This window comes from Notamacropus eugenii, chromosome 3 (assembly GCF_028372415.1).
Source record: "Notamacropus eugenii isolate mMacEug1 chromosome 3, mMacEug1.pri_v2, whole genome shotgun sequence".
NCBI lineage: Eukaryota > Metazoa > Chordata > Mammalia > Diprotodontia > Macropodidae > Notamacropus > Notamacropus eugenii.
This window is the reverse complement of record NC_092874.1, coordinates 364901797-364916861: the sequence shown is the minus strand read 5'-3', so window position 1 is coordinate 364916861 and position 15065 is coordinate 364901797. Positions and strand designations below refer to the sequence as shown.

The 15065-nt window shown below is 37.0% G+C and overlaps 1 pseudogene; it reads right to left on the bottom strand.

The window, feature by feature from the left end:
• Nucleotides 1–221: 221 nt before the first annotated feature.
• Nucleotides 222–14948, bottom strand: LOC140532197 (glutamine synthetase pseudogene; annotated as a pseudogene).
• Between the last annotated feature and the right edge of the window lie 117 nt (nucleotides 14949–15065).

Genomic DNA, 15065 nt, shown 5'->3' with positions numbered 1-15065 from the left:
CTAACCTTAATCTCTCCTCCTTAGCCCCTCCCCTCAAAATAAGGAGTTATATTGGCACCAAAAAACATGGTGTTTTGTGCCCTGAGTTACATCTAGTAGGAAAACTTGGAAGATAAGAGAGGCGAGGTAGAAAGGGACTTGAAGACAGGGTTATAGGGTAGGGAATACAGAAGGTGTCTGTAGATCTAGTTCAGTTTATTTTTATACTGAAAGGGTTCTTCTTATATGTCATTGAGGAGATAGGCAAAGATGAGCACCTTTGTCATTGTATAAGGATCACAGTTGACAGAGGGGTGGCAATCTTTAAAGTGGTCTTTCCCCTGACCAACCACCTTGGGATGCAAATTCTGGTGCCATAATCGGCCATGCCAGCAGCAAAATTGATGTTGCTTTTCTCATGGAAACCTTAAGCATTGTCCAGACCTTCTTTGGTGTATGGGTATGATACTGATGTCACTTACTTAGGCTCTTGATAGTTTCTTTGATATATTTTAGACCATTCTCATCTCTCTTGGTCTTGGTACATAAACTAGTATGGCAAACTCCTCCATTCCAGTTCCTAGAAAATGGCTTGGGATTGAATGTTACAATCATTCCAAAATCTTTACACACCCAGTGGAGGATGAAGAAGGAAGTCCAGAGGTGATATCCTATTTCAATTCCTTCACAGGGTCCTATTTGGAACTTCTACTGAGATGTCATTATCTCAGCTTTTGTCCCTCTAAGTTTGATTCTAAGACATTGGCTAGCATAGTAATGAGATTCCATTCTATCCCTTCCACAGGCTTAATTGACTCCCACACCACAATAATATGACCCATGGGGCCTAGGGAAGCCATTGGAAGGTCAGCCAAAAGGGTGTTCATCTGTTCCAAAAGAGTATAGCCTTGCTCCATGCCAAACCAGGATTTCTAACTGGATACCATAGCCATTGATCCATTTATAAGTATACCTCAAATTTGTTTCTGCAGGCTTGCAGTTATACTTGGAAACGTCACAGAAAATTAGTTGGCTGAGGTCTTTTTGGAAGGGGTTTCAGAATAGAACAAGAGGAATAAGGGACATGTCACAATTGTAGTCTTTAGACTGAAAAGTACTAAAGCTATAAAATTCCTTTCAGGGAATGCTCTTCAATCAATCAGTGCTCTTCAGTTCAGAGTCTATGGTCAAGGTTTTATAACACAGTTCATCACCTATGCCACTGATTCAGATATACATAGCCAAGTTCATGTTACCTTAAGGCAAGTTCATGTATTTAATATTTTTGTTTAAGGGAGAATTGAATGAAGGGGAGCTCTGTTAAGCCTGGAAGGATATGAAGAAAGGAGAGGCCAAAAGTGAGAGTATGGGACAAACTTTCACATGACTGGGCCATGGAAATGGCACTTGTGGTGGCAATGGCTATAGCAGAGAAAGCCATTTCCATTCTCAGCTCCGTACACTGAGACAAGTTAATACAACAAGGTACCTGCAGGTAAACATAATAAATCTGAGAGTTTTCCATTTATCAGAATCTTGGTAAATAAGTCTCCAGTTAAGACAGCTGCAAATGCTGTCTCCAGAAGAGAATTATCCATGGTTACAGAATGTATCAACGATGGGAGGATAAATGAAAGGCTCCTAAATCCTAGTCCAACATTCTTTCTACTAGATCATCTTGAAATAGCTGTAGTAATTATCAGAAAAGTCTGGGAATAGGATGTCTATGAAGATTTGTAACCTAAGGAGCTTAAAATGAGTAAATATTTAAAATTAGAAGACATTATTCAATGAATGGTTTTATAAATGACCCTATATGGCTTAGTCAGCTTTTTATAGCCCAGTATTTATGGAACAGTGAACTGAGCATAAAATAGCTATGAAATTCAACAAAGTTTCAACAGTAACGCTCTTATCTAATACTTTCTACCTCCCACTTTAAAATTTTCTGACAATATTATATATTTTTATGATTCCCTACTTGACTGAAAGATAGAAACTGTAAAAGCCTACTAAGTTTATTGTGGGCAGTGACTCTCAGTTTGTTGATATTAAAACAAAAAGTTTTAATCAAGCAGAGCTAAATACTTTAATAACTTTTCTCCAATGCTGCAACAAGGTACATCATATGCATATATAAAAAACCTAATAGATTTCTTGAAATAGATATAACAGAGAGATAATCTTGTTTGACAAACTTCAGATCATTAATATCAGTCCAGATATTCCTGACACTTTTGTGGAAGTGATCTGGTAATAAAAAAATAAATAAATGATCCAAGTATAAGAGCGATTCTCTATAGGTTCTTAAATCATTTGTAGGGATAGAGGGGTGAAGGATATCTTTGGTTATTACTAAAGCCTATTGACCTCTGCTCATAACGTTTTTAAAAGCATGAAATAAAGTATAAATCTTACAAATGTCATATTGTCTGTTCTGACCTTATCCTTTCAGGGTGAATCTTGCTACATTTCCACTCAAAGTTCCTATGTACCCTGAGAGACTTGGAGCATCTCTTCCATCCCACCAACTACGTTGAAAAATGAGACCCTGTCTCAATTTGGAGACCCAGTGACTAGCATCCCAATTCCATGTAACCACTTAACATAAGGTAGCTTTTACAAAGGAATATTTACTTCAAAGATAAAGCCAGAACCAAGATATAACCAAATATTTTCTCAACAGCTTGGAGGTATGATGCCCCTTATACTGACTGAAGTGGGAAGTGAATTAGGTTCACAATTTATCTCAGTTTCTTCAAAGCAGTGGTTCTACCAAGTTCACAACCAAAGTCTTCAGTCAGTGGTCACCACTGGGCTGACTTTAACACGTGATTTGGAATCCAAGATTCTGAGATACTTGCAGCTCATGTTCTCAGCCTAGATTGGAGACTTCATTCCTTAGAATGGAAAAGTTCTAATAAAAAGTCCAAATATCCAGGCCTATCTCTCAGAATTTATATGGACTGAGGGGGAATAAAGCTGCACAGACCTTTCCCTTACAGAATTGTTATCTCAAAGGATGTATTTTAGTGAGAGGGTGACCTCACTCCCTCAGATGTAAATGCAACAAAAATGTGCAAAAGTAGTTGCCTCCTGAGGACCTTTTGAAGACTCCAACAATTTTGGCTACAAGGTCAGTGGGAAAACAGTCACCTCCCAACCCTGTGAGAGTCCAAACTTTCTGAGCAGAACAAATTGCAGAATAGTCATGCATACTCCAGTTGGTGATAGGATCCCGTATGTAGATAACACTATCTTAACAAACTGATGTGGTCTGCACGTATAACTAAACCTCGCTGCAATATAATCTACAAAAATCATATTTATATTATCACCAAGATCCTTGAAACAACTGACTTCCTCTGATTCACACACATACCTATACTGTGATATTTCTAAAAAGATAATTGTAATCTTCTAATTTAACACATTTCTGGGGTACTTCCTTTACTACCAATGTGTTGTCATTTTCAATCCACTCTTGATATGGATGCTACATTTGTTAGAGAGCATGCACTCCAGGTTTATGGGGAAAATGTTCTTTAGAACATTGCCATCTCAGTAAATGCCTTTGCTAAAAGTCAATTGTGACTACTGAATATTGATGAGAAACATACTGGTGCAGACTTGTGAGCTACATATAGTGTGGAATAGAAGTAAAAACGTGCTAGATGTCTTGGAACCCAAGGTAGCATCCACCTTCTGAAGGAACCAAACTGACTCTGTGAGGTCAAGTTGGGAAAGTAGCTCAGAGTTGATGCTACATACGGGGCTGTATTTGAAAGCTTAAGTAATAATAGCTACTGTATTATTGAGCTCATCATGAGGATGGAATACAACACAAGTAGTATGGATGCTGTGAGCCTTGAATACAGATGCCAAGCAATTTTATCCAAAGCACACCATGGCATGGCTATTATCTTTGTTTTATTATAATTTTGTGTTTGAAGAGACTGATTATCTTAATACAGTATGAGTCCTTACAAAATTGCATGAAGTCCTGCTGATAGTGTCCATAAGATTTAGATTCTTTGATAGCCTAGAAACTTCGAGCAACCTCTAAGGGTGGGGAAACCTGAAGCCTTGAGGTCACATGTGACCCTCTAGGTCCTCAAGTGCATCCTTTTGACTGAGTCCAAGTTTTAAAGAGCACATGTTTTTATTCTGTCAAAGGACTGCATTCAAGGACCTAGAGGGCCACATGTGGCCTTAAGGCTGCAGGTTTCCCACCCCTGATAAACTAATAACTTCATGAGAACCCCACATTACTATTCAGTCTGTTTGATTTCTTTTTAAACTTGCCTCCTTGTATTTGTGAACAGGGAGTTCAGACTTCCATTTGGAGTATCCTATGCATTGTTGGGAACCATTTGAAAAAATTTCTCTTGTTTATTTTTTTAAAATAGAACTAACATTGTTCACTACATAGAATCTAAATAGCACCAATATATAACAGGCCACTGGGAGTTACAAGGTAGCATTAAGCTACACATGATGAGGCACTTGGTGGTAGGTGATTACACACTGATGAGAAAAAGTCACGGATTAAACGAAAGATCTCTTATAGCTAACCGGTAAAGAGGTACATTGTGGCAAAAGCAGAAGAAATTTCACATGGTTACATGAGAAAATTTCTAATGAAGAAAACAAAAACAAACAGCCAGTCCTTCCTCTCTTTCAAGTAGGAATGAGGAAAAATTACTTTGCTAAGTGACTGAATTGTGAACCATTTCCCAGTTATCAAAGCAGCTAAGTCTTTGTAGACTAAAAACTAAGAAATGCTTGTTTCTTATTGATATTAAGTCAAACCTGCTGTAAGTTTTGGTTGATTTTGCTTCTGGATAGTATTAAATGTATAGTATTAAATGCTATTTTCATGTAGTGATCTGGCCTGGATGGAGGATAAAGCATTTGCCAGGATGAGATTACATGAAGATAAGCTAGAATGGGCTAGAAAGATGACTCCAAAAGCCATTCCAAGAATTACATAAGATAATCAATGTGTCACTGTATTTCCAGGCAAAGTAAAGAGGTTGGTGAGCTGAGGAAGTGAAAAACAAGGAAGAGTAGGCTAGGGCTGTCAAGCTGCTGGCCAATTACCTGGTCCAACCCCCCTCTCCGCAACAGCAAAGATAAAAATAACTTCCAATTTGTTGCTTCAATACATAGAGAACCAGCAAAGTATCTGCTCATTCAAATTTGACAGGGGGAACTGACAGAAACACCCCCCCCCCCCCCGCACACAATATATGTGTACATATGTGTGTGTGTGTGTGTGTGTACACACATATATTAAGGACATGAACAAACAGGTCTTAAAAGAGGAATGCAAATTATTAAAAACTATGTGAAAGGATATTTCAAATTGCTTAATAAGATAAATGCAAATCAGAATAAATGAGGTTTCCCCTAACATCTTGCAAATTGATAAAAATAACAAAAGATGGGAATAATCAAAATCAGAATTTATAAAGATAGGAACTCTAATGTATTGTTGATGGATCTATGAATCAGAATAAACATTTTGGAAAACAATTTAGAATGATGCAAATAAAATTATTAAAATACCCACACTCTTTATTCCAGGGGTTATACTAGTTGATTGGTTGCTGTCCTTTGTCTTCAAAGAAGAACAAAATGACATTGCCATGATAAAGTGAAATTTCAATGTGTCCGACTGTGGCCGATCAGACCAATATGATGAACTCAGAATGCTCTACCACAGGTTGGGCACAGATAGTCCATGTGAATATTTGGGGTGGATATCCCAAATTTGCACATCCTGAGTTTCTTTTGTGCAGAAAGAGCACAGCACCCTTTCTGATGTGGGCTCGCCATACTGAGCGGTTCTGGGCCAGTGTCTCTCATGTTGAACAGTCAAATCCAAAGTTCTTGTGAGAGACCTTGAGAATGTCCTTGTATTGTTTCTTCTAGCCACAGTGTGATCACCTGCCCCATGCAAGTTTTCCATAAAATAGTCTTTTTGGCAAGCATACTTTTTGCATTGGAACAATGTGGTCAGCCTATTGGAGTTGAGCTCTCTGAAGCATAGTTTGAATACTTGGCAATTTAGCTCGAGCAAGGACTTCGATGTCTGGTACCTTATCCTGCCAGGTGATCTTCAGAATCTTCCTAAGACAGTTCAAATGGAAATGATTCAGTTTCCTGGCATGGCTCTGGTAGACCGTCCATGTTTCACAGATATACAACAATGAGGTCAGCACAATGGCTCTGTAGACCTTCAATTTGATAATCAGTCTAATACCTCTTCTCTTCCAAACTTTTCATCGGAGCCTCCCAAACACTGAGCTAGCTCTGGCAATCCTCATTGTCAATGTGTACATCCCTGGGAGGTATACTCCCTAGGTAAGTGAATTTATCTACAGCATTCAAAACTTCTCCATTTGTTGTAACTGATGGTTTCACACATGGATGGTGTGGTGGTGAGTGATAGAGCACCTGTGTTTTCTTGGTGTTAATTATTAGGCCAAAATTAACACAGGCAACAGAGAATTGATCCATACTTTGTTGCATCTCAGCTTCAGTGGTTCCATTGAGTGCACAATCATCTGCAAAGAGAAAATCATGCACCAACCCTTCCTCCACTTTGGTCTTGCCATCAGTACAGTATTTGACTTTGATGCCATATTCTTCCTCATTGAAAGCATTTGTCAACATGGCTGAAAATATCATGCTAAAAAGCATGGGAGCAAGCACACAGCTTTGTTTCACAGATGAGTGGGAAGTCATGAGAGCATTGTCCATTATCCAGAACCCAAGCAAACATGCCATCATGAACTTGACATACAATATTGATGAACTTCTCTGGGCAACCAAATTTTGACATAATTTTCCATGAGCCCTCACGACTAACAGTGTCAAAGGCTTTGGTCAGATTTACAAACGTTGTGTACAGACCTCTGTTCTACTCTTGTCATTTCTCCTGGAGTTGTGAGCAGCAAACATCATATTGACTGTTCCTCAGCCCTTTCTGAAGTCACACTGGCTCTCAGATATATGATCATCTTCCAGGTGAAAGATCAGCCTATTAAGGAGAATTCTAGCAAGAACTTTGCTAGCAATGACTACGAGAGAGATCTCCCTGTGATTGTCGCAGGACAATCTATTCCCTTTACCCTTATAGAGATGGACAATGGAGGCATCATTGAACTCCTGGGGGTTAGCTTCCTCTTGCCATATAACCTGGAAAATTTCAGGCAGCTTTTGTATGAGCAATGGTACCCCTACTTTGTGTTATACTGGAAGGCTGATACTCAAGGAAGTAACTGATAAGGAGAAAGTACACATATTCACCAAAGTAATCGTAGCAGCACTGTGTGCGTGCGTGTGTGTGTGTGTGTGTGTGTGTGTGTGAGCAAAGAACTAGAAACAAAATAGATTCCCATTGACTTGCAATGTGGCATTATTGTATTAAATGAAATAACAAATAGGATGCATACATTGAAAGATACATAAGATCTGTTGCAGAATAAAGCAGAGAAGGACAGAAAGATAATTCATGAATATAGCAAAGAATGATTGCTACAAAACCCTGAAAATTAATGTTGTAAAATTGCAAAAAAAAAAAAAAACAAAAACCTTCAGGGAAAGCTGGACAGCAGCATGGAAGAAATTCAATTTAGTCCAACAGCTTTTAAAATACTACACAATAAATTCAAACTGGATACAAAACTTGTATTTAAAAGATCATACTATAAAAACATTAGAAGTGGATCATACCTTTCTCAGACATGAGTAGATTTTATATATATATATATATATATGTATATGTATATATATATATACATATACACACACACATATATATATGTATACATAGATATATATATCTATGTATACATATGTGTGTATGTGTGTGTATTTTGTGTGCGTTTGTACATATATCTGTCATCTATATATATATATACATATATATGTAAACACTGTATCTCATTATCTTGCCCAGGCTGAAAGTGTAGGTGCTATTCAAAAGCTGGTCCCACTCTGAAATAGAGATAGGAGCAGGTACCTCCACCATTCCTTTGTAGAAGTGTGAGGTCCTCATTTGTGGAACAATGCCTATAAAATTTCATACTTTTTTGATATATAGATCAATTTTGCCAATTTTTTCCTTTTCCCCTTCTTTATTCTCTTAAAATATATTTGTTATATGAAATTACTTTCAGAGAGGAGAAAAAGGAGAATGGAGGGATACAGGGGAGAATTTAGCTATGGAAAAACCAAAGCTGTTAATAAAAATTTATTTTTAAAAGATGGGGTAGAGACTGTCCTCAAAAGTTTCTGGTTTTTTTGAAGACTCGTAGGAACTCTTCTTGACTGACTTCTCCATCTCCATCTAAGATCACTTATATCAATAATCTCTTGCATTACCTCATAACAGACATCTTTCCCTAGACCAAAGGTCACACATTTTAAGTTGTTGAATGTGATTTTCCAGTTTCATCATCATCAAAAAGGGTGAAAACCTTCTGAATTTCTTCCTCAATATCCCTTTCAGTCGTTTTTTGGATCATCAGAACCAAGAAATTATTGAAATTGATTTTGCCTGTCCCCTCCTTGTCAATTTCATAAATTAATTTCCTGATCTCTTCTTTCTCATTTTGGAAACCCAGAGCTCTCATGGCTACCTGGAACTCCCTAAGATCAACTGTCCCAGTTCCACTTTTATCAAAGAGATTAAATGCTTACATAATTTCTTTTTTTCTGTTCTTCTTTGGGATCACATGGTACTTGGAAATGTGTGATCACCAAGCCTACCAGTTATAGTCCTAGATAATCATGGAAGACTGTTAATTTTTTAATTGTACAAGAAATATGCCTTATAGACTTTGTCATTTGTGTGGTCTGGATGTAATCGAGGTTTTATCCTTAATAACTATCATATTCTAAGTTGGCCATTTATATTCAGAACTGATTTTAGCTTGAATTAGTAGGATTATAGGATCCTAGCTTTGGAGGCTGGAAGGATCCTCTGGAGGAGACTGTGAGGCTGGTGACCTTGCACAACCCTCCCTCACTCAATTCAGAGTCAACAGCAAGTCATGTCATCATTTTTCTGATGCCATGCCTCTTTGAAAACAAAGGACAAATACAACCTTTTATACATGACCCCCTGTCTCCTTCAAAGTGCCCTTAGCAGATTCACCTCCTCATATTTCCCAGATGCTTCTGGTTTCTAGATTATTGACAGAACTGAGATGATGCACAGTTCCCCTTGCCTTACAGACTTTTCTATAGTCTTCCTTTTTTTGTTTTGCTTTAGGTTAGTTGTTTTTTGTAAATTTTTATTCATTTTAAATACAAAATGAGGAAATATAAAGAACATTTTCATGTACACAGCAGAACATAAGAGGATTCCTTTCCTGTTATCTTCTGAGGGTCCATCTTTATGGGAATAAGTTTCTGGAAACACATTCATAGAGAAAAATATTTGCACATAAACTAATTAATAGCATAGACTTCTCCCACCAGTTAATCCAAGGTCTAGACATTAAATTTTGCCTATTGTTATCCTTTTTTAATGAATCATGAGAAGACAAGACATGGAGGACTTTGTAAAAAGTTAATAAACATGATTAATTTTCTAAAACTTGAATTTGGCTAATATGGGATTGATATAGAGCACAATGCACCAGATTATGAATCAATAAAACAAGGATCTATTGGATCCTTGGCTTTGGCTTTCTATGCAAATTTTAATTTTTTTATCTGTTTCTTCCTTTGTGAAATTAGGATACTACTGGTTACCTACCTATTTCCTTGAAGAAGGCAACCTAGTGTCCATGACAATAAAACATAATAGAAAATAAGTATAAAAACAGAAAAGTGAACAAAGACCTCATTTTTTTCTGAACTATTTTCTTAATTCTTAAAAGTATGCATATTTTTAAAAGAAGAATGGAAGTACAAAAAGATGGGATGCTGGCCATTTTCCTGCCATTCTACTCAGCTAACTATTATTGCTGTTGCTGCTACCACCTCCACCTTCTGTCTGAACGTGTCCTCTAGCACCCACTAAATGTCTGAGCTCTTTTGAGTGATGATGGAGTTCTACATATATATATATATGTATATATATGTATATATACATATATATATATGTATGTATGTATGTATGTCTATGTATGTGTATATGTATGTGTATATGTATGTGTATGTGTATATGTATATGTATATGTATATGTATATGTATATGTATATGTATATGTATATGTATATGTATATGTATATGTATATGTATATCAGGTCCTAGAACCACCATAATGCATTCTGGCTATCTTCCCATTATGCTACTTCCTTACTTCCTTCCCACCTTGCTGTGGGAATAGTAATCAAAGTAATACAATTCCTCAAAAAAAGGTGTTAATTGAATACCTAATAACTATACCCAGCCTCATCTTGACTTTCCAGAATAAAATACCCCTCTCTTCCAAATGTTCTTTTCCTCTATCAGAATAAATTCTTTATTTGAAAGAGTATCAAAATGTCTTTAGTAGAGGGTAGATACCTATCACAATCTTAGAGGGTGTTTTTGGTTTTTTTGATGCTTATATCCCCAGTGCTTGGTATAATAATTCCAGGAGTATTGTAAGCACTTCATAAGTTCTTTGTGATTCATTCATTAATTCAATAATTTCATTGTTTTTTTTGTTCAGTCATTTTCAGTACTGTGTGCTCATTAACTCATGCTTGGACTATTGCAACAGTTTGCTGGTGGAACTAATTGTCTCAAGGTTCTCCCCATTGCAATACATTAGCCATTCAACCATCAAAGTGATTTTCCTAAAAGGTAGGTCTGGACATGTCTCCTGTCTTCCTCAATAAACTCTGGTGGCTCCCTATCACATCTAAGTTCAAATAAAAAAATTCTCTGTTTGGCATTCAAAGCCCTTCATAAACTAGCTCCCTTATCCCTTCTCAAAACTACCTTTCCAGACATCTTACATCTTACTGTTTTCCATGAACTCTATTTAATGACATTGGCCTCTTTGTTATTTCAAGATCAAGACTCTCCATCTTTCCACTTGGGGCATTTTTTCTGTTTATCCTCCATGCCTGGAATCTTTTCCTTCCTCATCTCCTGTACTGGAATCCCTCGTGTCCCTCAAGTCCCAGATAAAATCCTTTCTTTTAAAGGAAGCCTTTTCCGACCCCTGTAAATCCCAAATCTCTTTCTTATTTATTTTCTACTTACCCTATATATGTAACTTCTTTGTATATGTTTATTTATTTGTTGCCTTCCCCACTAGATTGTGAACTCGAAGACAGGGATTAGCTTTTGCCTCTTCTTGTCTGCATATGGTAGACATTTAGTAAATGTTTATTGATTGACTGACTTTTATTCATTGATGGCAAAAAGTATCTTTATTTTATTGTAATTCCTTATGATCTATAGTGTCAGAGCTCGAAAGATTCCTAGAGATCATTCTGTTCAACACTTTAATTTTGATAATAATTTTTAAAAAGTCACATTTATGTGGAACTTTTAGGTTTTTGAGGTACCTTAGCACCAAATCAACTGAGATCCAGAGAAGTGAGGTAATTTGCCCCCAAAATGCCACTAATAAATTGCCGAATCTGGGACTTGATTCTAGAGTCTTCTGAAGCAAATTACAGAGCTCTTTCTACAATGCTGTTTTTCTCCCTCCAAAAGGATTTCCTCTTTGGGAATCAGGAAAATGCTACTCATTTCACCCCAGAGCTTTTGTCACCAGAGTATCCTCTATAGGTCACCACGATAGACACCATTAATATCTTAAGAAATAGTAGCAAGAAGGAAGTTAGATTTCCAAGTTAGTCATTTGGATATTTGTCAGTTCTTGAATTAAAGATTCTGACCAAATTCCTTTGATTTAGGAATACCTTTAATATATTATTTGGAGCCAGTTCTGGAGAGGATTCTAAATCTCTATCATTTGGGGAGTATATCAGTCCTTTCCATGGCCTATAGATTTACATTAGTCATTATCACTGTACAGATCACATTAATATATATTATATATATATAAAAATAGGAAAAATATCATTTGTGTATATCTGGAACAACAATAAAGATGTAAAATTAGGTGGACCCAGATTTGAACAAGAAAGCTCAATTGATTTAGGGAAATGTAAAGCTCTTTTACTGATCCCAGATTCCAATAAAAGCAAAGGTCCATCTTTTTTAGTATGAATATTCTACTGGTATTCCTATACCAGTGATAATATGAAGTACAACTACCTCTGGAAAATGAAAAAAATGGAATCACATAGAGGTCAATGGAGAGATGCATGGTAGGAGTGAGGAGGCTGCAATGTATAGTCCTGGAGGAACTCTGAAGAAGAACAAAAATGAAATATCAAAGTAACTATAAGCGATAGAAAGAAAAGATAAGTTTGTCACAAGGACTAGAGATGACAAGTGGAAAGTCAGAGTGTTCCACTGAAAACTCTTCTGATGACAGAAGAAGTGAGAATGGTTTCTAGTATATTGGATAGACCTTCTATAGAAAACTTGGAGGAAAATATAGACAAGAATCCTATAGGATGGGAAGAACAAGTAGGCTGTGATCCCCATTGCTGGAGAAAACTAATGTCAAGATATTAGGAGACACCCTATTTTTCAGAGCTAAGGCCCAGCAAGTAAGCTGTGTGCTGAGCTTGGCATAACAACAATCCTTTGTGCTCACTCTCTGATAAAATTACATAGTTATTGTATAACTTTAACAAGCACTAAGTATTCTCTCAGATCAGACAAGTTGTGGTCATGAAGTCCTACCATGAATCAAACCTGTCACACTGTTGTTACTCCTCAGTGTTAGGGTTGCAGCTCAATATATAACCATTGGTACCAGTATAGAGATCTTCCCACACTTCCTTGGTTTTCAGGGGCAGGGCATTTAAGGTTAAAATGCACTCAAGTGTCCTTACTTGAAAAACATTTCCCTTACTTTGAAATTAAACTAACCTGTGTTTGTTTTCTTATCCCTTGGAATAAGAGCTCACTGTGAGTAGGGAAACCTCACTTGACCACTTTAGGAAGACCTGATGAGAAGGCCAGCTAGTGTACCATGAAATCAGTTTTGACACGATATATCTTTCACAAAAGGTATGACAGTTCTTTAGTTCTAGGAGCAACATGAAGAACAGAGGACAGTCCACCTTGATCTTCTAAAGTTTCCAGACTCCCACTTCCATGTTAAAGCCTGTGACTTTTAATGTCTCAAACCTAGTCAGGTGAAGGGGGAAGGAAAAGTATCAGACATATTTTTTTTTTTTTGCAGTTGCATAGGATCTAGAATCAGATGAGTGGGAGACTGTCCACATCTACAAGGAAGGTGGAGGATCACCTAAGGGAAGAATTCCCTTCCACGCCCCTTAGGAAAGAGGACAATGTAGTTTGCAGGACCTCGGAAAACCGAATGGGAGATCAGGTTCTGTCTTCTTCCTCTCTAACGTTGCATATATTTAGTTTCATAGGCCCAGTCCCCAAATTAACAGTGACTGGCACGAAATTCCAATGTGTTAGTATTGGTAATTTATAGGCAAAATTCCTATTTTCTCAAATTACTTCCATTATCCTACATGTTCTGAATGCCTGGTTAAGAGGTGAGGAAAGGAAATAATTAGGTATGTGAAATTCTTTGACTCCCCTGTAATCCATCACCACATTCATTGTATTCATTGTTCTAGATTAAGCTTTAAGTGAATCAAAGAAATTCTAAGTTTTCCTGAAGTTTCCATGCTAAGATATACACAATGATGCTAACTTAATATATGCTTAATAATCAATAGATCAATAAACAAGTATTTATTAAGCTTTTACTACACGTCAGGCAGTGTTAGACTCTGGGAATACAAACAGAAGCAAAACACAGTCTCTTCATATTCTAAGGGGGCAAATGACATGTAAATGACTTGGTACCAGTATAAATAGAAAGTAATCTCAGAGGGAAAGCACAAGTTATTGGGTGGGCAGAGTTGGGAGACAAAGTCAGGAAAAAATGTCCTGTAAAAGGTGAGATTTCAGTCAAATCTTCAAGCAAAACAGAGAAGCTAAAAAATGAAGATGACTTGAAAGAACAAGAACATTCCAGCCATGTGGGTCACCTTGTGAAAACACAGAATTGGGAGATGGAGTGTCACGTGTGAGAAACAGCAAATAAACCAGTGTAGCGAAATTGTAGAGTTCATGGAGGGGAATAGAGTACAAGACTGGAAATGCAGGAGAGGCCAGGTTGTGAATGGCTTTAAATATCAAACGGAACTTTTCATATTTGATTTTGGTAGTAACATTGAGCCCCTGGATCATATTCAGCAGGAAGAGTGACATGGTCAGAACTGTGCATTAGGAAAATCACTTTAGCAATTGAATGGAAGATAGATTGGAGAGTGGAGAAACTCAAGAAAGGGAAAGCATCTAGAAAGCTATTGCAATTGTCCAGATATATCATAGGCAGAGTACACTGCTGAACATTGCCAGACCCTATTCAGCAGAAGGCCCCAGTATCCATCAACAGGTGCTCATTCCAACTTCCTATAAATGTAACTACCATTTGAGGAGAATATCAAGTTTTCTGACTCCTAGAGAGCTGGCTGCTACTCTTTCCTTAGCTCCACTCCTTTATGTGTAGCTTCATTCTTTTTTCTCATCAGTATAGGATGTTTTGTGAATTATCTATTCTAATTATAATTTGTAGCCACCATCTAATGAGGAAAGCAGTTCCCTTTGTCCCTTATACTACTGTGTTCTCAAATGATTCATCTACTGTTTAAATACATAGTAATAAACATTTAATCAGATTCAATTAAAAATAACAGAAATAAGCACTATCTGCATGTAACAGAGATATAGACCATACTTTCATTTTGGTTACTGTTGCCTTTTCTCCCCAAACTAGAAATCCCATTAGGGCTGAAATCTCTCTTTTTGTCACTAGTCTTCCAGTAATGAGGACAGGAGCCATCTCAGAAGTTCAGTACGTGGTTGCTACTGTTTGGGAGATGAATAAAAGGATGTCTTTTATGGAGTCTGAAACATCAGTAGTAAGATATCTCAAATCATTGTTTTAAAGATGGAAGGA